Raw genomic sequence first — 22594 nt, 5'->3', positions numbered from 1 at the left:
CTATGCATTGCACGTATTTTTGAAGTACCAATCATATGGCTTTTAGGCAATCAGGATTTCAAGTTCTTGACTTCCGTGATCATTACATAGAATTGCTAACTAGCTATGATACGAATTTATAAATATCTAAATATTTGGAGAATCACACTAAAAAATTATTCAAAGAGGAAAGAATCAAATACTTAAATACATCACTAAACATATCATATTAACAATACATGATATAAGACTTAAGACATCTCGTAATATCCAATTCCCTATCAAATTCTTGGATCCATAAACAAGACAATAAACACTCATATAAATATATATGATAGCAGATCACCTGTATTTCTGTCTTTGTATTATTGATTATTTATGTAAAGATTTCAACATTACCCCCACACCCAACTCGTCACTACACTCTGCTTCCCTCCAGCAATTGTTTATACATCGTATTGTAGACACCTGTTTCCAGAATGAATGTAACATTTGATTTATACTTTAATCTGTCTCAAGTGTCACCTGAAATTCAAGAGTTTCATTACTTTTCTAGTTTTGGAGATTTGGAAAATAAAGCAAGATGACAGAAAGGTCATTATATTATTTGAAAAAAAATGAGTAAGAGTTGAAACTGGTGCCAAGTAGTTGAGGAGCATGTTTATCAAGTGCAAGACTGTTACATATCTTTGTACTCTTCTTTAGTCAGATATGATAAAACTTGCATATTCATACACAAATGATAAAAGATATAAGGATAGATGAAAATTGCAATAGTTACGGTAAAAAAGGAAAATAGTAAGGAAATAAAACAGGATTATTTTTATTAAGTACGTGCGTGCCTGACAGGATTTCATCATAGATCAAAGTGTAACCAAAACCTTCCTAATAAAAAAAATATTTCACTTGACAACATCATAATAATCCAAAGACATTGTATTTGCGTCTAGAAAAAAGACATCAATTTACCTGGATGTAGATATAAACTTGGAGAATACCTAGAACATTCTTCAATGAATTGTTTAGCATCTTCATTTAACTTAAATCTGTGGTGAATCTCTTCGAAGTTTGGCAAATTTATGAGTCTTATATCTTTCAAGTTATGTAATAGTACTTGTTTTTCATCCTTACCCATATCTTCTAAACCACCATCATCAGATTCATGTTCAAAACCAAAAGCCTTGTGTAATTGAGAACACTCTTTTATATCCAAATATCTCATACCGGTAAAATGACTAGCCAAGAGATTATAAAATAGACATTTCAACTTATTGCAATTTTCAACAAAAATTGTTTTGAGTGTTGGGAAGCAGACTTGTTGGGAAGAATATGGGCTCTTGAGTTGATGTGCATCACTCAAATGAAATATATGTTCCAATTCATCACTGATACGTATTTCCATATGTGTCAGCCGTGGTAAACTTGTAACAACTGTGGTGGAGAAGACGGTTTTCAATTTTGGACATTTCAGGATGCGAATTTCATAAAGGTTTTGGAGGTTTAGAAAAGTTGTGGGGCCTTTCCATATGAAGTTGAGCTCAGGTAGACACCACAATCTTAGATACTCTATATCCAAGTTTAGGGGAACCAATTCTGTAGTGCCCCCTTGTTCTCCCATTTGGAATTGGAAGATACCTTTTATTCTAAAATCACTCAACTGTAGTATTCTAAATTTGAGGACAACTTTGAGTTGGGGGTGAGACAATGGATCATCCTCCAATTGGTTGAGTGCGTTGGTAATCAACCATAGTATTTCATTCTCCTATATACTCAACACAATTCACTGTTAATATTTTTAACTTCATCACTCAACTCAACATAATTTATTTATCAGTGAGTCTGAATACAACTCATAAAAAATAATTGATCAAATAGATAAATACTTGTTTACTGAAAGACATAATATCTTTCACATAGTTATGACTAATTCACTTTATAAATATATTTTTCAACTCAAACATAATAAGAAAATAAATTATAATCTTGATCAGATTAAAAGTAATGATAAAGAAACAGTACTGCGATATGATTGTTATACTTAATGTATTTCAACAACATAACTCGAGAAACTATACCGATTTCTAATCACATATATTAAAAAGGTTAATTTATGTTTAAAACATTATTTTTAATCAATTTAATGAAATAATAATTAATATATTACCGCTGGAGTTGTCTGTTGTTGGATATCTGAAGCATTCATCACCTTATGTATGGACAATTTTGGACAACGATGACAATATAAATCATTAAGACTTGGGATGTGCTCGACAATATTCAGGCCAAATGGCAATTAGATTTGGTAAAAAACTCAACCTCAAAGTATTCAAATTAAACAAATTTCTTCTCGTATTAGTCTGCGGGAAACTTGGGTACCCTGAAACATTATGTTCCTTTGCACTATCGAATACATACTTCAACTTTGGGTTGCAAAATATCTTCACACTTTTCAAACTTAAAAGCCCTTCGACTAAAAACACAGAAAATATACTCCAAATTGTCACATTCTTGAATGAAAAGATTCCTTAATTTTGGGAGCATCAAAGAAGAATGACTTTGAGTGCTTGAAAGGAAATCATTATCTTCTTCAATTATGTGTCTCAATGATATGCATTTATTTATTGTTAGATCCTCTAACAGCTCTAGAGTTTGGGCAACGGATGAGGAGAAGAGAGAAGTTAGCATCGGGCATTTTTATATTGAAAGGACTTTCCGATTGCATAGTTTTGAGTTCCTTGGAAAGGATATACTATATAATTCACCACAATTTTTTATTTCGAGCTCTTCTAAATTTTTAAGAGAACATCGCGAAGAGGGATCACAAAACACCTCTCGAAGTTTATGTAAGTCTTCCAAACTTAAGTAAACAAGCATGGAGAACGCAATTACTTCAGTTTGAAGAAAACCAAAACTGGTGCTGGTATTGATAGTGCTATCAACGAGACATTCTATCTTTGAACAATCTTGGAGTTTAAGAGCAATCAACTGATTCATTCCATGTGGATCCATGGATGGGATTATATTTTTATAATCTCCCTCAAGGTCTATCAAACAAAGGAACTCTGCTCTTATAAAAAGATCCTTGATTGGTAATGATATAAAACTTTGTGCAGCAACATCAAATCTATTCATTGATAAACTTCTAGATTGTGCATATTTTTTCTTAATCGAAGTATTATCTTCAAAAGATTGATAATAACCCCTTTCTATAACATACCTTTGTAATCTGGAGAAAGAGACATCATGTGGAAAGGCTTCATAATTGATCAAATGCATATACAGTTCCTCAAGCTGCAAACATTTCCCCACCACTTCGTAAGGTTTAACATTTTCTTTTTTTTGAATCCAACATTGGTACAAATCCAAAAGCTTCAACTTTTTTAAATCTACAATCCCAAGAGGCAAATCATCAAAAGAAGAGAAACGTAAATCAAGAATCTCAAGTGCTTGCAGTCGTTCCACAAAAGATATGTCACCTAAATCATAACCCCTCAAGCATAGTGTACGAAGGTTTCTTATTGACTTCAATGACTCTTGCAAAGGCAAAGCACCTCTATTCCATAAAGCTGACTCTAAGATTGCTAAGGTTTTAAGCTTTTCCAAACTTTGAAAACACCCATCTGATACTTTTACGCTACCACTCACATTAAAAGAAAGAAGGAGAATTTCAAGTATTGAACAGTTGATTTTATAATTGAGAAGATGGTCATTTTTCAAACCCCATAGAGTTATTGCTTTCATATCCTTCATGACTTCATCATCTGCCAACACTCTTGGATCCACTTCAGTACGAGTGAAAATTGCTTGACCACTTTTAGACGCAATCCACAACGCTACATCACGAACCAAATCATGCATTTTTACCTTGTATTTTTCTTTTGCATGCATTAACAAAAAACAATTCTTGAGCATGTCAATAGCTGCATCCATCTCTCTCCTTGCTTTCTCCATCGTTCCAAACATCGTCCCAATTGTGCCAAATCCCCTTCCAAATCGAAACAAATCTTCCAAATCTATTTCACAATCCTCTGGAAACATAGAACACAACAATAATAAGGATTGAGCAAATGGGTTTGTCAAATTATTGTAATTTAATTCAAGACAAACATAAGGACTTCTAAAGCCTTGTGGAATATCTAGTGGCTCTGAAATTTCTAGTCTTGATAATGCTAACTCAAAATTTATAATAGTTTTATCCTTTAGCGTGCTTCCCACGGTCACAATTGCAATGGGCAATCCCTTACATTCATTAACAATTTTTCTTGCCACACCTTTCAAAGCTTCTGAGGAGTCATCAGTTATGTTTGCATGATGTCTGAACAAAGTCCAAGCTTCAGATTAAGTTCAATTGTACTTTGGCATCTCAAACTGGGTCACTAAGGCATCGAGCCCGGATATGTACTGAGTCCTTTGCGATAGGATTGTGTTTATAATATTATATAATATGAACAGGATTAACATATGTGCAAGAAGTTTCTTCTTTACATTTTGGGATTAAATTGTGTTAGTGAAATCTCAAAAAATTGAAGGACTGAAAATTTGAATTGATTTGATTCCAATCTTGTACGTTTATCATAGTATAAAAAAACTCTAATTTTCTTTTAAGTCAAGAAAATATGTATGAAAAAATTTATTCCAAAAATAAAATATTTTAATCTTACTTCTTTAATAATATTATATATATATATATATATATATATATATATGTGTGTGTGTGTGTGTGTAATATACACGTGTATTTATGGGATATGAGATTGATATTGGTCAGATAAAATAAAATAAATATCTAATATTCAATTTACTAAAACTATTGCAGTTATGATGATTTCATTAATAAAAAACTTCATTCTTTTCATCTTCCGCTATAAGACCTTCAGCATAGAAGTTAATTTTCTTCACAACCTTGTTTGTAAGACCCTAGATAATTATCTCTACAAAACACCTGTCCAATCAGATTTAATGCAATTAAACCACTCTGCCGTGCATTGAAAGACGTACCCATGTTATTACTCAGACCATTAAAATCCATTCACATTCTCTGCCACCCGTCCGCCAAGTGTCACGCTGGAACCTTCTGAGTCTGCAGTGGAAAACAGGTGTCCACATGAGAGTGCACGTCCGGTTGACCTTGGGAAGAAAACAAATTTTTCTTAAAATACTTCTCCCACTCTCTGCAAACACCTTCTTCTCCACCAAGACTCTGACCTTTCTTCTTCTCCAACTTCTCTCTAGAAACCCTTCTACTTCTCTCTATTATTACTCATTCCTTTCTACTCCGATCAACTTTCAGAGACTGTAGGGACACGGACCAGTGAGCTTCATTTTGAACCAAACCTCTTCCGATTCTGTAACCGGTAAGTTTCCAAACCATACGCTCGTTCTGGAGTTCCTGCGAACCCTATTTCAGTTGCATGCAAGGATATAAACTGAGTTCTCTGAGTTTTCTTTGGTTAGACTTAGTTAAGGAGCGTAAGAAAGATCTTGGAGAGTAGAAAGCCATAGTTGGGCAAATTCAAGTTATACTGTTAGACGTACACTGCTATCCAGGTAAGGGAAGCTTATATGTTTAATTTATACTTGTGTGTTGTATGAAAGAATGTTATGAAGATATGTATGTGGGCTGTTTGAGTATGCATGAACGAATACTGATTGTATGGATGAATATGAATTCTTATTTGGTTGATCCGCATGTTGGTTTGATATGTATGGAAGATGGATGATTAATGTAATGTATGAGTTATTAATGTGATAAATTCTATAAGATCTGTAGATTAATATTGGATGTGAAGTTATGGAGTATGAATCTTATGAAAAATGTAAAGTTAAGAAAGTTGGAAAATCTGGATATGATAAACTCTCCCTATGATAAATTACGTTCGTCAATCGTACGGTCTTATACCGTTCGGTTTTTCCCTGAAAAAGACTTAGAGTAGAATTCTTTCATTTGGGAAGAATTAGGTTGGAGAACGAGCGTCCTTATTTGAATTACTATGTTTGAGCGTTCGGCTCAGCATAAAGTTATCGCACGCCTTAAATTAAACAATACTAAAATAAGTAACGTTCGTCCTAAATAGCGTTCGGTCTTATATCGAACGTTCGTCCTTAATAGCGTTCGGTCTGATACCGAACGTTCGTCCTTAATAGCGTTCGGTCTGATACCAAACGTTCGTCCTTAATAGCGTTCGGTCTGATACCAAACGTTCGTCCTAAATAGCGTTCGGTCTTATATCGAACGTTCGTCCTGAGTAGCGCTCGGTCTTCTACCAAGCGTTCGTCTCAATTGATGCTCGGTCATCTACCTAGCGTTCGTCATAGTCAGTGCTCGGTCACATACTAAGCGCTCGTATTATTGAATAACCACTTGGATAAAATAGCGTTCGTTCAAGTATTTGAATATTCACATTCTTACGTTCGTTCTAATACTAGTATCGGTCTTCCATGTGCAAATTTCTTCAAAGAAAATTTCTAAGTATTATTAACCATCCTTCTTATATTGAATCTGGTTCAAAATCTTTATTATGAAATTTTCTAAGTATCAGTACTCCTTCAAATTGAGTCGTTTCATTTAACTGACCAAACAGATAGTCACGTTCGTCCATCCAGTGCCTTATTTGAATGTTCGTCCTAATCCTTCAAAGGACTGAACGTTCGTCCTTTTATGCTCTTAAAGTTAAAGATGAGAATGATGATAAATGATAATAAATTACAGAGCGAACACTATATTGAGTGATTTTATGATGATGGAATCTGAACGAGCGTTCCATGGAGGAACGTCTCTTATATATATATTTGAATATTAAATTTGGTAAAGTATGACTGTGGATAAGCTACGCCAGGCTTGGTCCATCCTGATATTCCGTGACACTCATCTTCACGTAGAGGGGAGTAGTTCATGTGTGGGAATGGCAGGAGGTCCTTAGTCCATAAGTTAACATGGGCGACGTAAGAACGGACTAACCTCGAGTGACAGCTGATTAGGTATATCCCGGCTATTACATCACTCGGGTGCGAGGACGCCTGTAGCTACACGGTTTCATACAGTCCGGACGGTCGTCTTATATATATATATATATATATACAATGTTACATGATGTTATATGTTAAACTATGTGATTGTGTGGAATGATATGTCCATTGTATGTGTTGATGTATATCTTAAATTATATAAGCTTACCCTTTCGTTTTTCCTTGTGTTGTCCACTGTTATGTACGTTCGTCCTGTTTTGCAATGATCATCCGTGTGGATGTGAGCAGAAGGTGAGGCCACTCTGGAGGACGTCATTCAAGAAGAAAACTTAGTTGAAGTGGAAGTGAAAGCGGAGCAGTAGGACGTCCGTCTTTCATTTTGATTAGACGTTCGTTTCGTTTTGTTCTTCTGTTTTGGACGTTCGGTTATTTCTTTTGTAAAACCGTTCGTTCTAGTTTATTTTCCTGTTTTTGTGTTACGCTCGTTATTTTGTATCCAAGCCGTTCGACTTTTGAACCTTAATCTATTAATGTAAAGATTGCATGGTTTTACTGTTAATTGTAATTAATTCTGATTTATGGTAATTACTATATTTTGGGATGTTACATTGTTCATTTAAATTAATTCATTATAAGAAAATTCTTAAATAATAATTAATTTTAGTGACAAAAAATATGTTAAAAACTATTTTTTTAATTAGAAATTAGTGTGACTAATTTAGATATCAATTCATGACAGAAATTACTTTAGTTACCAATTTAAAAACTAATTATAAACTTTTATTCATAATAGAAATTATTCTAGTTATCAATAACTTTTAGTTTATAAATTTGTATCTAAATTGATTAGTATAATAATTAATTATTTTTAGTGAGGATGACAAAAACGATCAGCCCGGCTAAAAAAATGTGAGTTTGGACAACAAAGTTGCACTACTGCACTCAGAGAAAATGACACCGATTATTTTCGTCCATAGGCAGCGGTTCCTGAACCGAGGCATATTCAGGCGAGGCAAAATGTGGTAGACTCTTTGCCTCAGTTCCGAACTGAGTTACTTTGTCTCCCTCTACTGCCTCAGTTGGGACCTAAACCGAGGCAATAGGATCTTTTTTTTTCTTTAGCCACCTTTGTGCTTCGGTTCTGATTTCAATTCCAGATTCTAATTTCAAACCCCCAAACTGAAAAAAATCAAGATTGCAAAGACAATCCCTGTCTCACGCCCTTCTTCTAGATTCCCTACGCTCCTCCCTTTCTCACGCCCTTCTTTCAACCCTCCGTCCACCGTCCTCCGCCATTCCACTTCTTCCGCTAAACGAGTGACCAGAATGGCTATGAAAAACGTTAAAGATGAACAAGACCCGCGCTTGGAGAGAATCTCCTCTACAATCCGAGTTATACCTGATTTTCCCAAGCTAGGAATTTTGTTTCAGGACATAACCACGTTGTTTCACAAACTCAGATAACAAAAATGGAACCCCAAAATTAGATGAATACCTGAAACCCTAAGTCGCAGAAACAAGAACAGAAACCCCAAATCTAAAAATGAAAAACCTAATTCCTCAATTCTCAATTTCAAAAACCCTAAAATACCAAATCGAAAAATGATTCACTCCGCTGTCGCCTTCCTCGCAACGCGCCACCGCTGCCTTCGTCCGTCATCGCATCCTCATTCGCACCCAACACGCGTTCTTATACGAAACAGGAAACCCCTAAAACTCAAACGAAAACAGAGGAAGAAGGAGAAGAAAGAAACTTGCGCCGCGAATCAGAACGGCCAACGTCCTCGAGTAGTCGTCACCATCAAAGAAGTCGAAGTTGGAACCTTCGCGGAAGCGCTACCGCTATCAAACGCAATCTCGCCGCTATCAGATGCGACTCGACGCGCCTCGCCGCTATCAGACGCGACCTCGCCGCGTCTCGCCGCTATTAGACGCGACCTCGTCGCGCCTCGCTGCGTCTCTCTACGTCTTCGCTGGCCACTCACCTCCATCACAGCACTCTCGCTGCTCGTCCGCGTTCAAGGGAAGAAGAGAAAGGGAAGAAGCTTCAACCTATACTGCCTCGCTGCTCGTGCGCGTTCAAGGGAAAGAGGAGGATCTGGGCTTGCTCCGAAAGGAAAAAAAGTTGAACCCTTAATTAGGTCACTAGTTCAAGCCCACTTGGAATCAGAAAGAGAAGAGGATCTAGGCCTATACTGCCTCGGTTCAAAATATAACAGGTAATATAACTATACGGTTTCGGTTCTTCAACTTAACCAATGCCTATTATATCATAAAATAATAAAAAATGAAAATTATAATGGCAATTTTGAAAATATATTGAACCTATATGACTCAGTTGGTGCCAAACCGATGACCTTTATGCCTCGGTTCTGATTACAACCGAGGCAGTATGTGTTTTTCAAAAAGTTTTTCAGTTTGTCAGATGATTTGCAGAGGAGCAGAGGGTACAATGGCAAAACTTTATGCTTTGGTTTCTGGCTTAACCGAGGTAGTAGACATCTTGCACTTCGGTTTCTTTTAAACCGAGGCATATAACTTCCCTAAAACTACAAAAATGCCACCGTGCTTTTATACACTTCAGTTTTAGTAAAACCGAGGCGTATATAGCGCGTTAAAAAGACGTTTTTTTACTAGTGTTGCTCTATTTATTATGTTCAATTTTCTTAGCTCCTTTCATAAGACTCCTTTATGACATTTTTCTTTTAAAAATTAAATGTCTTTTAAAGAGACACGAGGGAGGAACAACAACTTATAATTTTTTTGTTAGATTTATCATGAGAAGTTGAATTCTTTTCTGTTGGGATTAAATGTACCTCCTCTGAATTCTCTATATAGATATTGATTTATATTTATTTAAATGTTTTATTTATATGTTAATGATTTGATTTATGTTAAATGTTTGGATCAACTGATCACTCATCGTATTTCATCAACTAAGATTGAGTTAAGAAGTTGATCTAAGTTGAGATTCAATCAGATCATTTAATGTTATTAGATGCTATGAATAGATACTTTAGTTGATTATAAAATTCTTAATGCAAGAATTCATTCAATTAGAAGTAAGGAATCACACTAAGTTTGAATTTCTTAGGTTTTAAAGTCTAAGATTTGATTTAAAAATAAATTAATACTTTTATAAACATTGAATAATGATTTGATATTTAGTAAATCAATATCGCTATAAAAAGATTAGTAAAATTCAATCCAACATGCTCATCCTCGTTAAAACTACCACATCATTGTTTCTTTTACAAATTAAAAGTTAAAACTACCACATTACTGTTTCTTTTACAAATTCAAAGTTATTGATAAATAAATGAATACAATATTTGTTTCCTACACTTGAATATGTGCATTGGAATTTGGCAAAAGTCAACAACATCATGGATTTAATTATCAACTTCGTGTTAAGATATGCCAAATATTCTATTAACGGATATTAGGCAATTAAATATTATGTTAGTTATAATTTAGATATTATTATATTTTGCGTAGATTTGTACACTTGTCATTCTTTTAATAGATGAAGAATTATAGGATCCTTGTGTGTCTATACAAAATAGGAATCAGTGTTTTTTTTCATTGAATATTTCTGATGGCTTCTTCCGATAAAAATCAATCGGAGAAACATGATTCTGGAACTTCCGTGACTTCCAAGAGTTATATTTCTACTACTGTCGGATTTGTGACCAAGTCAGGTATATCTAACTCTACCCTTAATCTTTTTGCTGTTACTAAGGCTAGTGATTGGATAATTGATTCAGGTGCTACTGATCATGTGACTTGTGATCCTCATATATTTACTAATTTTTCCTCTAATTGTCTAAAACTGTTATTATTAATGTTAATGGGGTCTCATCTCCTATTGAAGGTATAAGTAGTATATCCCTTGATGCAGCTGTCGCGACCCATCAAATTTGATTGCATTAAATAATGCAGTATAGTGCTAGGAAGTGACTCCTAGGTCATCTCTCAAGGACCAAATGTGGTTCGAAGCTTAGGTCAAACACGCAGTGGGGGGTTTTCGAAGTGTTTTTGCAAGGAAAATTAAAATGGGAATTAAACACGACCGAACATAATTGAAAGCATTGAAATAAACTAACAAAACATAAAGACCTGACGGTCCTACAAATGACCGAACAGTTCTACATTGAGACCGAACGGTCTCTAAATAAAGTGAGGAAATTGGAAATACAAATAGATAAAGAAGCAGAACAAAATAGACAATATAGTGAACGAATACAATAAACTGAATGGTCCTAAAACAATATGTATGAAATAATTCAACTGCAACATATAATAAAGAAACACTTAGCTAAAAATGAAATGCACATTATACTCATCCATTAACGCATATCCATTAGGGGAAGTCAACGAACTAAAAACGCTCTTGAGTAGTGAAAATAAGATAAAATTAGTAAAGCTGAATTCATTCAATGTATATAATATATAAGAAGTTCGGTGCAAGCATTAAAACAAAATAAATCAGCATAACACATCTATTTAAAACAAAACAAAATCACTGCTTAAGCAAAGCAAATCCTAAATGAAGTCAGCACCGAAATTTTTAAAGCAAGCCACGTAATAAAATCAAAATAAAGCCTCTGCTGGTTTCTTCTCAATGAAAATCACCAATTGAATCACTGTACTTCTAACAAGAATGAAATGTGCTTCTCCCAACCAAACCGTGACACCTCCTTTCCAACTCCACGTGTGCACCACTGCGCATCCAGCTGAACGTTCTCGTGCTCCTCTTTCCCAAAATTTAATCAACGCTTTCTTCACCGTGTGCACACCGCCAGGTTGTGACACCAATTCCTTTTTCCAATAAAAATAAAGGCTTAATAGCCTCTTTTGTCCCCAGTTTTGTTCGATTCTGTCAATTTGGTTCTTGGTTTTAAAATAGTGTCAACTTCGTCCTCACTTACCAAATTTTACATCAAAATTGTCCCTTCCGTCAAATAGAAACAAACGGCGTTAAGGATTGATGATCTGGCACAGTACAGTGATAACGTGTCAATTTGAAATTGTATGCGTGATGACATGTCACTGAATTAGAGGCTGACGTAATTTCTCATACAAAAACCCATCTACCCCATCCTCTTCCAATTTCTTCCTCTCAACCCTCCTCTTCACCATCACTAACAATGTCACCACCACCACCCCCAAAACCACCGATCCAATGACAATCCCACTCAAAACCTTTCAATCAAACACCTTCCTCCCAGATCCCCTGCTCGGAACCCTAACATGTAAAACTCCACTCTCACCATCAACAGTTAAATTCTGAATCGACAATTAAATTCTGAAAATCCGAAAACGAATCACAAAATTTCTTGCATAACCCACTGTGCTTTTCGAAACTCAATTTGAGAAAAGTGGGTTTCAAAATACAATTTTCCTTCTGCATATGACCATGGTCTGAATGGGTAATTCTTTGTCGGATCTAGTTTAATTTTCTTTATTATGAGATGTAATTTCTCTTAACCTACAAGGGCATTATAAATGACCATTATTCCTTCTACAGTGCACCTCACACCCCATTTCCGCCACTTCCCTTCTCTGCCTTTCCATTGCAACTTTGCTGGTGAGATTCTGGGCACAAATCCCAACTCTGATTTTCCCCAATTACCAAAACTCAAATCGGGTGCCAAAGATGGAGACCTCCTGGAGGAAAAACGTAAGAGGGGTGGTGCTGTGTATAAGGTAGCCACTGAAGGAAAGAAAAAGTTTCACAAATTGAACATCAATGGATTGTGGCACAAAAAATTATGAAGGTGTTCTGCGAGGCAAGGTTTGAACTTGAAACATTGTACGTATCTCCAAACCAAAGGGTGTTTGGTGGGAACGAATGCATTGTACATATAATTTCCCTTATTTGATTATTGACCTTAGGCTAGGCAAAACCCTACTAACCCGAGGCCTGCATGTCACACTTGCCACCACCGAATTAGTTTACCACCGCGTCTTCGAATCCTCCATCGCAGACGCCGCCACCGTCCCTACTTCCATCACCATCAACGGAATCCAAGTCACTTTTTTCACCGATGGCTTTGGAACCGGCCAAGTCAAGGCGACCCTCGACTCGTACATGGAACTAATTGGAAAATTCGGTCCCATTAATCTCTCCAACCTCATTGAAACCCACTTCCTTAACGCTTCCAAAAAACTCGCTTGCAAGAAAAGGCGGAACATCGTCGGCGGTCAGAAGCTCGTCTCGATGGTGCGTTCGGAGAAACCGAAGGCCGCGACAGGGGAGAACGACGCAACGAAGTACAAGGCGTAGAGGTAGGAGAGCCACGTGTCCGAGGGGATGAGGTTTTCCGAAATCTAGAAGCTTGAGGGTGAGGTTGGTGGTGGCGGCGGCGAATGTCCAGAGAGTGGTGTTGAAGTGGCTTAACTGACTGGTGGGGGTGAGTTTAAGGGATGAAGCGGCTTGGGAGGAGAGGGATGGAGGCGGTTGACAACCCAAATGGTGTTGGGGCTGGGCAAAGAGTGCGGCGGATGGCGAGGTAGAATTTCGACGGGCCTGGGCTTGGGAAGAAATTGAAGAAGCCAAGTTGGAAAGTGTTGTTGAGGTTTTACAGAGTAGCGTTGCCTTGGAGAATGATGGTGGCGGAGAGAGGAAGTCTAGAGAATGAGAATGAAGAGACATGTCACCACACATACAACTTCAAATTGACACGTTATTATTGTACTATGCCACATAATCAATCCCTTAACTCCGTTTGGTTCTATTTAACGGAAGGGACAATTTTGATGCAAAATTTAATATGTGAAGACAAAGTTGTGACTTTTTTAAAACCAGGAACCAAACTGATACAATCGAGTAAAATTGGGGACAAAAAAGACTATTAAGCCAAAAATAAACGAGAGCTGGTGGAACCGAGAAAGAAACGAGAACAGCCCTCCCCGTTTTATTAAGTCCGTGTGCTTCCCAAACACTGCTCCGCTTCAGCCGTAGCCCTCCATTCTGTAGTGTCGTGCTCTTCCCTCTGGATCAGCCCCCTGCTGGACTTTCCAGCCCCCTGCTGTATCCTCACGGGCTCCCTTGTGTGAAAGATGAATCTCCAAATTCCACGTGTTGCTACCCTAATGAACCAGCGCGTTTTATTCTCCCTTGCTCGTGCTGGATGTGGGCCGCGTGTGCTCTCTCCAGGCCGTTCCCAAATCAGCGCATGTGTCTCCTCTCCAGCCACCCACTCATCCGCGCACTACATTCTCTCTCAAGTGAATGAATTCTTTATTTTTTTCTTCACCCATATAAAACGTAACAGCGTTCAAGCAAAGCCAAAAAAAACTGAGAGAGTAGCGGCTGGTCTCCTCTTTTTCCTTCCTGTACCCCCCTCCTTTGGACGCTACTGCTTGCTGCTTTTTCAAGCCTTGTCGAACTTCTTCTTTTTGCCACATGTGCTTTGCTTCAGCCAGCAAAACCCGTGCCCAGCTGGACCGTGACCAATTACCTCCTAGCGTGTTGTTCCTTCCTTTGGGCCGTGAGCTTCCTTTTCCAAATGAAGTCAGGGCCTCCTATTCCAAAAACAAAATCCACTTCTTCCAAAAGAAATTCCAAATGAATCCAATGTGCCTTCACGTACTACATCCCTTCTCTCGGTGGCTGCTGGACGTGTGCTGATGGGCTGTGTGGACGTGGTAGCATGTGGACGTAGCAGCTGCTTGACTCTCCTTGGACGTGTGATACTGGGCTGCCTCCGTGTGCGTCTCCAATTTTTTTGCTGGACGTGAATGCAGCCCAAATGAATGAAATGCTGGACGGGATTATGATGCCACCACGTGCTGGACGCTACTGGATGTAATAATTGAAGCCCGTGTGTTTTTTTTTCAAAGCAAAATGAGTGCAGCGTGTGGTCCGCGTATTTTCATTCAGCCCAAGTGATTCAGTTATGGACCCAATTGTCATTTCTCATTTGACCTCCAAATGTCCCAAATTATTATCTAATAATTTCCCTACAATTAATAATGCAAATAATTAGCCTTAGATAATTCAAATTAATTAAAATAAGAATTTCTGGTCAAATTAAGCATAATTAGAAAAAATGGAAAAATATTGGACATTTAAGCACACTTTCCTAATTAAATCCGGTACAATAAACTAAGTGAAATCAAGAAAATATTGGCTCATCATCCCTCCCACCCTTTTTATCGATTCCTGATGTTTTATTTGTTCTACATTAAACTGTAATCTTATCTCCGTCAGCAAGTTAACCAAATCACATTCTTGTGTTTCCTTGTTTTATCCAACCCATTGTATTTTTCAGAACATCCATTCCAAGGAGAAGTTTGTCAATGGTAGAGAGAGTGAAAGACTGTATTATCTTCAAAATGTCTCACAACAAACCCATAAAAGAGGGTTGGCTTGTCTTGCGAATGATCACATAAAAAATAAAAACAAAAAGAAAATTTGGTTATGACATACATGATTGGGACATCCCTCTTCTGGTTATTTAACAAAATTATTTCCATCACTATTTCATAAATGCAATATTTCTGATTTTTTTTTGTGAAACCCTTGTTATGGAAAACAATCATCGTGTTATGTTTCCTTTAAGAAATAACAAAAATGATTTTCCTTTTTCATTAAATAAAACAGATGTTTAGGGCCCTGTCCCACAATCTACACATAATGGGAAATTTTTTTATCAGTTTTGTTGATGATTGTACTCGGGTAACCTGAGTATATTTGTTTAAACATAAAAGTGATGTGTGTGATGTCGTTCATTCCTTTTATCATCTGATCGTTACACAATTTAACACATCTACTAAGTTCATTTGATCAGACAATGAAGGGGAATATTTTAAGATTGAATTAATAGAGTTCATGAACTCTAAAGGCATCTTTCATCAAACTACATGTCCTTATTCACCACAACAAAATGAAGTGGCTGAGAGGAAAAATAGAAATATATTAGAGGTGACAAGATCACTTTTGATAATGGTAATGTTCCATCTCATTTATGGGGTGAGGCTGTGAGCTCTGCCATTTATTTAATTAATCGAACACCTTCTGGTGTGCTTAACTTTTGAAGGCCTTTCGATGTGTTGTTTGATTATTGTATCCTTCCTCCCGTAGTTTATTTACCACTTTATATTTTTGGTTGTGTTATATATGTTCACTTACACCCACATCAACGTACAAAGCTTGAAGAACGAGCGATCAAATGTCTTTTTGTTGGGTATAAATCAACTCAAAAAAGTTATCGTGCTTATCATCCACCATAAAAGAAAATTTATATATTTGTAATTGTTTTAATTCAATGTGTTGTGTAATAGGCTTGTGTTAGCCTATTGTAGTTTTAGTTTCATTCTTAATTTGTAAAAGGTCTTTAAAAAGTCCAAGTGGTTTGGAAGAGTCCTTGGTGCTCTTTCAACTCTTGGCAACTTTCCTTGTTTGATTTGTGCTTATGGTTGAAATTTTGTTTTGCATGTTTTAGGGGTGATTTAGGCTAGAAGAGATTAAACTCTAAGCCTTATCACATTAGGTGTCCACATTTACTGAGTTTAGTCTTTTAAATTGTGTTTGATTAATTATGTTTTTTTAGTCATTTCCATTGATTTTAAAGGTAATTTTAGTTTAAGTAGTAATTAGTTAGTCTAAGACATCTCTAGCAAGGTAAGACTTGGTACTTAAGCAACCCTTGTGGTTCACCTCTCTTACCTGGGACTTTTCTAGGTGAAGCTTATAACCCTTTAGATTAGAAAAAATTTTAAGAACAAAGGATGTCAAGTTATAGGTCTTATAGGAGTAGTAATTTTAGTTTTGACAAACCACATACTTTCAAAGACATGATTGAAACACTTGAAAGAACCATGAAATATTGTACCTTTTGGGAATTGGATAGGATTGAGTGTAATATATATAATTAAGCCAATAGGTAACTTCCATTCTTTGCTAGAGACACAAGTGCATTAACCTACTTAGCTTGGGAAAAAAAATTAATGAAATACATCCACTCATGGCTAAAATTAGTGATCCTTTTAAATCCTATTCTTTTTCTAGAACAAATGAAAATTGTGTTCCTAGGTTATAAATTTCTAAATTTGAAGGGTATGCAAGAGAGTGATGGGATCAAAATCAAATTAGTGTTAGATAAGGTAGAAAATCCTCCATTCATGATTGGTATGAATTAAGAGCTTGCATGCGAAGAAAGTTTGTGCCTTTATCACTTAAAAGAAACCTAAAGCTAATGAGAAATAGCACTAAAGAGGGAAAATAATTTCTTAAAAATATAGATAGGTTTCATCATATGGAAAGTGAGTTTAAAGAAAAACTTATGAGGCTATGGGAAGAGACAAGCAAATGCAAAATTGAAAGATTAAATAGAGAAATAAAAGAGAGAGAAGAAAGAGAGAGAAGAAAGAGAGAGAAGAAAGAGAGAGAAGAGAAGAGAGCAAGAGAGAAGAGAAGAGGAAGAAAGAAGAGAGCAAGAGAGAAGAGAAGAGGAAGAGAAAAGAGAGCAAGAGAGAAGAGAAGAGGAAGAAAGAAGAGAGCAAGAGAGAAGAGAAGAGGAAGAAAGAAGAGAGCAAGAGAGAAGAGAAGAGGAAGAATGAAGAGAAAAACAAGAGCGTATAAGAAAGGAAGAAAAAGAAAAGAGAAAAAAAAGGAAGAAATTGAAAGAAAAGAAATGGAAGAAAAGGAGAAAAAGCAATTAAGGGAAACATCTCCTCCTACAATCACAATAGAACCTAGACTCTTAAGGGGAGGTTTTCTATCCTTTCACTTTTCTTCATTTATCATTGAATCTTCTAATTTTAACTTTTCTTTCAAAGAATTTGTCATTCCATCTTTTAAAATGATACAACTTTCAACATGTGGCAATTCACAACTTGAGTTATGGTTACCAATAACTCAAGACAAAAATAAATTTTCAAAGGAAGTAAGGCTTCGTAGATTTATAAAAATTGAAAATTTCAACATTAGGAAGTCTTCTTTTAAACATATTTTTCCATGTATCTTATTGGGTCAATTAAATCTAATTAGAGATATGTTTGATGCTTATTGTAGATTCACATTTGATACAAGAGGAACTTTTATGGTGCGTATAAAAATAAGTCCTCACAAAGACAAACCATCAAATTTGAGGACAAATCCTTCTCAAGAAGGAAGGAATGATGACTTGGGCCCAAGCCCAAGTATCTATTTTTAATATTTTCTTGTACTTGAATAAACATGTGTAAAACGTGTTGAGCATGTGGTAGAATTAGGTGGGCATCTCCCTATAAAAGCATGCTAAGCACATTGTGTAAGTCACTTTTGAGCATAATGAATTGTCATTCTGTAGAGATTACTCCGGAGCAATTCTACCTTGAAAGTCAGGGCTAGAGAATCCAAGGGATTCTCTCTAGCCACCTTCCATCTACCATTCTCTCCATTTCCCAAATCAAATTTCTCACCCATCCGTGCGCCACTCACAAGCATCCACATCCTCCACTTATTTTCATCAACACTTCAACCTATGCACGCGTCATCACCAAACTTAATTTGCGCTTCGAGAGCATTCATTCACATCTTCAACCACTCAAGCCATTTCTCTCTCGAGGTCACAATGCTAGGTTTTTCTCATGAAGAACTTCTCGTTCGCCAACCACATATTCTTCTCAGATCCACCATCCCACAGTAGAATCATCATTGCATTCACCGAATCTGCCATACAAACCTCCTCTTCACCGATTAGTTACTTCATTTGCAGCTCTGCTAGGGTTTCCTTTATTTACACCTTTTTTTTCATTTTTAACCGTTTAAATCCATTTTCACACCATTTAGAGTCATTCCCATTATTCAACCTTAGTTTTGAACCGATTAATTGATACATTTAAGGCTTTCTCAACCGATTAGGGTTCTCTCTTTGCACCTTGAGTCTTCTACTTCTTTGCTTCTTTCCACTGCGAATTGATGTCAAGGATGCCTCAAGGAGTCCAATCTGCTTAAGTTTCGTCTCTTCCTCAGAGTGTCGTCTATCAAAATGGGTCCTTACAATTAAGCATAAAGCTGATGAAACTATTGAAAGGTATAAAACACGCCTTGTGGCTAAATGTTTCACTCAGTTTTATGGTGTAGATTACCAAGAGACGTTTGCACTTGTAGCCAAGCTCAACACTGTGAGAATGCTTTTGTCGATAACTGCAAACCAAGATTGGTCTCTTCTATATTTTGATGTGAAAAATGTTTTCCTACATGGAGAATTTTCAGAAGAAAATTATATGTATTCTGTACCAAGCATGACAGATTCAATTGGAATGAACGTTTGCAAATTAAAGAAGGCTCTATCTGGATTAAAACAATCCCCAAGAGCATGGTTTGGAAGGTTTACCAAGTCTATGAAGGCTTTTGACTATAGAGCAAGTAACTCTGATCATACCTTATTTTTTAAGAGAGGAAAAGAAAAAATTACAGCTTTGATTATATATGTAGATGACATGATTGTTACAGGAAATGACCAAGATGAGATTTCTATTTTATAATAATACCTTGCATCTGAATTTGAGATGAAACAAATTGGAAACCTCAAATATTTTTTTGGGTATTGAAGTAGCTAAATCAAAACATGACATTTTCCTATGCCAAAGAAAATATATTATTGACTTACTATCGAAAACTGGGCTGCTTTGGAGTAAACCAGTTGATATACCAATTGAACCAAATCATAAACTCTTTTAATGCTCAAATTCAGCAAGCATAGACAGAGGAAGATATCAAAGGCTGCTATGAAAATTAATTTATTTGTCATACACGTCTAGATGTCATCCATGCAGTTAATGTTGTTAGTCAATTTATGCATGACCCACGAAAGTTTCATATGAATGTTGTTGAGAGGATTTTGAGATATTTGAAGTCCGCTCTTGGAAAAGGAATTTTGTTCTCAAATCATGGAAACTTAAAGGTAGAAGGGTATACTGGTGCAGATTGGACAAGTTCAAAAGATGATAGAAGATCTACCTCTGGATACTTTACTTTTGTAGGAGGGAATATTGTAACTTGGAGGAGTAAAAAACAACTTGCAGTAGCAAGATCTAGTGCTGGAGCATAATTCAGAGGCATGGCACTAGGTGTATGTGAACTTTTGTGGATTAAAAATGTGCTATTATATTTGGGCTTTAAACCAAATGAAGCTATGAGTTTGTACTGTGACAATACTTCGGCTATAGCAATTGTTCACAATCATGTGCAACATGATAAAACAAAGCATGTGAAGATTGATAGACATTTCATCAAAGAGAAGCTTGAAGCTGGAATAATTTCATTTCCTTTTGTAAGATCAGAATTGAAGTTGACTGATGTTCTCACCAAAGGAGTGTGAAGAAATTTTTTTAATGAGTCTTTATTCAAGTTGGGAATGTGTGATATCCATGCACCAACAGATATTAGACAATCAAATATTGTGTTAGTTATAATTTAGATATTATTATAATTTGTGTAAATTTATGCACCTGTCATTCTTTTAATAGATAAAGAATTATATGATCTTGTATGTATATATATGATATTCTATTATTTGAAATAATACATCAGAATTATTCTTTAAATATTTTAATACTCCGTGTGAGCATATTCACACAACCAATTATTCAGTCCACTAAATACAACCTTAAGGAAAATATTCTCTCTAACGTACTTAAAGTAAAACCTTAAAGAAAATATTCTCTCTAACATACTTAAAGTACAACCTTAAAGAAAATTTTCTTTCTAACATACATAAAGGGAATTCTTCCATGATTGATTTATTTATATTCAAGCTCTAATTTAAACTGTCCCAAAAGTTTTGATGAGGAATTAAAATACCTCTACACGAACAACACTAATCATAATTTTTTTGTATCCATGTTTATTTTACACATTTATCTTTTAAATATTTTTTTTAAAATTAAAATAATTATTTTATTAATTTTACCACTTCTTTGGAGGTAACTGTTTTATAAAACTACCTATAAAATAAATAAAAAATAATTATTTATATTTAATTTCATAATTAGAATAATAGCATCTATATCTATACTTTTTGGATTTTTTTTGTGTTTACTTATGTTTTTTAAATTTACCTTTCATAATTATAATAATAACAATTGTCAGAATCCTTAAAACCCCAACTTAGTGGAGTACATGTGTCCGAAAAAAATGAAAATGAAACTCAGTAAGTGGAAGACATGTGTGTGATGCAGAGTGGACGATCAATATTTGATGGTAGTATTTAAAACAAAATTTCAAACTTCGTGCCACTTTTTCTACATGCACCATCTCTTCTCCAATTTTATGAAAACCTCATTTTCTCCTCCTTCTCTCTAGTTTCTTTCTAAATTTCTTCTTCTTTTCTCTCCAAACTCTTATCTTTTCTTCTTCCGATCATCAATCAGGCAACGCCTGAGTACTCCTGTGTCAAGGACTTCACTTTGCACCGATCAATTTGTGATTATGAGCTGGTAAGTCCCTTCTCTTTCTAAGAAAACTGGTTTCAGGCACATGAAAGCCAAAGTTATGGTTGCATGTGTTCATCAACTTCATTTTCACCAAATCCTGATCATATTATGGTCTTTTAATTGATCTTTCATTAGTATTCGGTGGGTTATAGGCATTCTAGAAAGGTTGGTGTTTGGTGGACACATTCTGCTGTTGATTAAGTAGCTTTGCTGATTAAAGAGGTAAGGGAAACTTATACAATTTGATTAAGATTCTTGTTTTGAATAGTTGCATGTTGATTGATTGTTGAATGAATATGAAGAATAGTTGATATAAGGTTTGATCTTAAGTTTGTAGTTTTTTGTGTAATTCTGTGTTTGTCACCGAAAGTCATTATTGACCGTTCGGTTTTCCTTTGAGTATTCGGTCTGACTGGATTCTTCCTTTGTGGAGAATTTCAGTTGATAACCGATCGGTTTTATCTTAGTATACTTGTAAATAAGTGTCTAGTCTAAGTGTAGGTGTCCCTTTATATTTGGTAATAAGTCTAGGACAGTATTCCATATTACTTAAGCATATATTAGTATATTTATCCTCCATTAAAAACAAGTTATTTGTATCTATATTATATATATACGAAACCTTTATTCTATAAGTTCAGTAGTGCCTGGTCATAAATCAGGCGCTCGGTCTCGTTAAATAATCTATTATTACTATTTTGAAATAAGAGTGTTCGGCCAAACTCAATAGTGTTCGGTCTCTACAGTGCTCGGTCTCAGACTAGCACTCGGTCTCTTCAATGTTAGTCTCAGACCAAAAAGCTAAGTATTATTAGTGCTCGGTATCATACTAACTCTCAGCTTCTTCATAGTATATAGTCTGTTACTAGTATTTGGTGTCAAACAATATATATCTCAATAAATGGTGTTCGGCTTAAAGTCTTAGTATTCGGCCTAGACTTAGTAGTATTCGATTTACACTATTATGAGTCGGTTCGATGAAGTGGCTAAATTGGTAATTAGCGTTCGGTCCTGTTAGTTACTAGGGAATGTTATTCCACGCGGTCTCTTTCATAATCAGGATAATAAATCTTTCGGTTTTGTTCTGTGTATAAGTGGGAGACCACTCGGTTTCACTCTAAGAGTTTAATTTTGTCTCTAAAGTGGATGTTATTATTCAGTTTAAGTGTAAGATGGGTTTTGTTTCTATTGGTTCGGATTGATGTATTGATAATGAAGT

At 35.7% G+C, this 22594-nt stretch overlaps 1 pseudogene; it reads right to left on the bottom strand.

Annotated features, from left to right (window-relative positions):
• Window positions 1–374: 374 nt before the first annotated feature.
• Window positions 375–5350, bottom strand: LOC124830238 (disease resistance protein At4g27190-like; annotated as a pseudogene).
• Window positions 5351–22594: the final 17244 nt, after the last annotated feature.

Source organism: Vigna umbellata, chromosome 1 (assembly GCF_029865625.1).
Source record: "Vigna umbellata cultivar VRB3 chromosome 1, Vumbellata_1.0, whole genome shotgun sequence".
Taxonomy (NCBI): domain Eukaryota; kingdom Viridiplantae; phylum Streptophyta; class Magnoliopsida; order Fabales; family Fabaceae; genus Vigna; species Vigna umbellata.
This window is presented reverse-complemented; position numbering and strand designations above follow the sequence as displayed.